General features: G+C 37.0%; 1 pseudogene; it reads right to left on the minus strand.

Annotated features, from left to right (window-relative positions):
• Positions 1 to 872: 872 nt before the first annotated feature.
• On the minus strand, positions 873 to 2,268 carry LOC102875912 (annotated as a pseudogene).
• Between the last annotated feature and the right edge of the window lie 398 nt (positions 2,269 to 2,666).

Raw genomic sequence — 2,666 nt, forward strand, 5'->3', positions numbered from 1 at the left:
CCATGGTACACTCAATACTCTTCTCCAGCACCACAGCTCAAAGGCATCAATTCTCCTTCTATCCTTCCTAGTCATTGTCCAACTCTCTGATGAATAACAAGTGATTGCAAAGACCATAGCCTGTATCAGATGCACACTGGAAAAAATCCTTTGGTTTTTAAAGTCTGAAGATCTAGGGTTTAAATGCTGGTTGTATCACTTATTTAAATAAGGCATTAAAGTCTCATTCATAAAGCTAATGTGTACATCCTAGTTTGGCAAAGGGTCTCTGGGTCTTAAAAACTTTGGAATGGACATCAAAGATACAACTATTGTTGGTGTCTACTCATTTGGACAAAAAAAAAGAAATCAAAGACTCAAAGGAGAATCTAGTGCATAAGACTAACAGTGCACACGAACCTCAGCATCTTCTCACCTACCGCAGAAGTGATTCAATCGTAATTCATTTCAGAGTTAGGGTTTTTAAAAACCTGTTTTGCAAGAAATGTTGAGACGTTCTTCAGAGAGAAGGAAAATGATACAAGTTAGAAACTGTAATTTACATGAAGGAAGAGCATTCAAGAAGAAATAAATGAAAATATTCTTTTTCTTATTCTTAATTGACCTAATAGCCAACCCTTTGAGAAAAATCCAGTATCCACTCATGATAAAAGATTCTCATCCAACTAGAACTTCCTCAACCTGATAAAGAATATTTATGAAAGTCCACAGTTAGTACTGTCATATATTTTAAACAGTAATCATAGCATTCAAATGAAATGCAATGATTAATTATTATTAACACAAAACTAGAAAATCAGTTTTTTGTAAAATTATTTTATTTAGGAATAATAACTATCTCCAATAGCCTGAAAAAGATATTTCCATTATCCTTAATGGAACTGTATGTTACTTTCTTTTAGAATGTCCTCTTTTTCTCTGAAATAATTTTTAAACCACTCTATGTGTTCAATTTTCTGTTTAACACTCAAATATGGGTTTTTTGAAAGGCCACAGGTCAACAGCTCCATGAAGTGGCGAATTGGTCCTTTTTGGGGAAAATCCTCCAAATGTTTATCCAGAAATATATGTTCATGAAATTCTGAACCATCATCATCAAAACCTGCTTCGTTTGGGAGCTCTGGTGGCCTAAGTGGCAGGAAGCTGCACTGCAATCCCAGAGGTGCACTGTTCAAGTCCACCAGATGCTCTGCCGAGGAAGGAGGGACAATCTCCTCCTGTACCAATCAGATCTGATTTGACGGTACATGCACACACAAATAATAAAATAAAATAAAAAATTATTAAAAAAAAAACAACAAAACCTGCTTCGTTGTTAATTGGGAACTCCCACAGCTTCCCCTCTTTAGTCCACTGGATCATCTCTTCAAAGCCATTCTGGATGGGCTGCTCAGTCACGGCAGCTAACTGTTTAGCAAATTCTATATCCCAGATCGAAGGGGAGGCCTCTGTTTCAGGTTCCTCTTCAGCAACATGAGGATCAAAAATATTAAGTCTCTTCCCCTGGAATATATTTTTCCTTTTACTAAGATTAGCCTTCTTCAAATAGTCAAAATCATTATCTTAATCAAACTGAATCCGAAGCGCTGATCTTGAACTAACTCTCACTGCAGCAGATTTGGCAACTTTCATATCTGATATTATGTTACTGAAACTAACTTGGTGTCTTCCTCTTTCCTTCTGTGTCTTCCACTCCTCCTCGTGTTTCTGCAGCTGCCTGAGCAGCTCTGACTTGGTCGTCGTCTTGTCAAAAGGGAGAAAATCTGGTACAGCAGACGCAGCTGCCACTAGCTCAGGACTCAAGGACTCCACTCTTTCCTTTGTGGAGTTTTCTGTAGTTTTTTTAAGCCTGCCAATTGTAATCTCTAAACTTTTTCTAGGTCTTCTGTTGGGTGGCTGCGTTGTTTGTACATTTACGGTATTTAATTCAACCTTCATACCCTTAATAATATTTAACAAGTCTTGCTTTGGGTTCTCTTTTGCACTGTCTTTGCTCTGGGAAGCTTCCTTGGATGTCTTAGGAACTTCAGTAGACTCCTCATCTTTCTTGTTAGTGCCAAAATACCTCTGGATGATAGTCTTTGTCCTGATAGTTCCCTGCGGAACAGCGAGGAGCAGCCTCCCAGGCAGAGATACTTCCACCCTTCCCAATATGATATAATTTTAAACCAAGAAATGCTACTTTGTTCTGTTTCAGTGGCTACTTCTTATCCAAGGTACATGCCACATGAGCATAAGAATGTGCTCTGGAATTCCTCTTCTTCGCATTATTAGTCTTAATTCTTATGTTGCACACAGTCAAATGTCATTTCATAGTCAATTAAACACGCAGATAAACATCATTCTAGTTTTCTCTAGTTTCAGCTAATATCTGTCTAACTGGCATCAGTGATAATCCCTGATATATGTCCTCTTCTGAATCTGACTTGATTTTCTGATAGTTTCATGCTGATACACTTTTGCATTTTAAAATTACTTTCAGTATAATTTCACCTGTGATAATATGAACCACAATGTGCTTTAATTATTTTGTTGAATAAATTTTCTTCAGAACTTGTGTAAACAAGAATCTTTTCCAATCATTTGGCCAGGTAGCTATCTACTAAATTTTTTGACAGGTACAAGAGTATTTTGTGTTTGTTAAAATGTGTCAATCTGCTGTATCC

Source organism: Elephantulus edwardii, unplaced genomic scaffold (genome assembly GCF_000299155.1).
Source record: "Elephantulus edwardii isolate Elephantulus edwardi_28Jun2011 unplaced genomic scaffold, EleEdw1.0 scaffold00327, whole genome shotgun sequence".
Taxonomy (NCBI): Eukaryota; Metazoa; Chordata; class Mammalia; order Macroscelidea; family Macroscelididae; genus Elephantulus; species Elephantulus edwardii.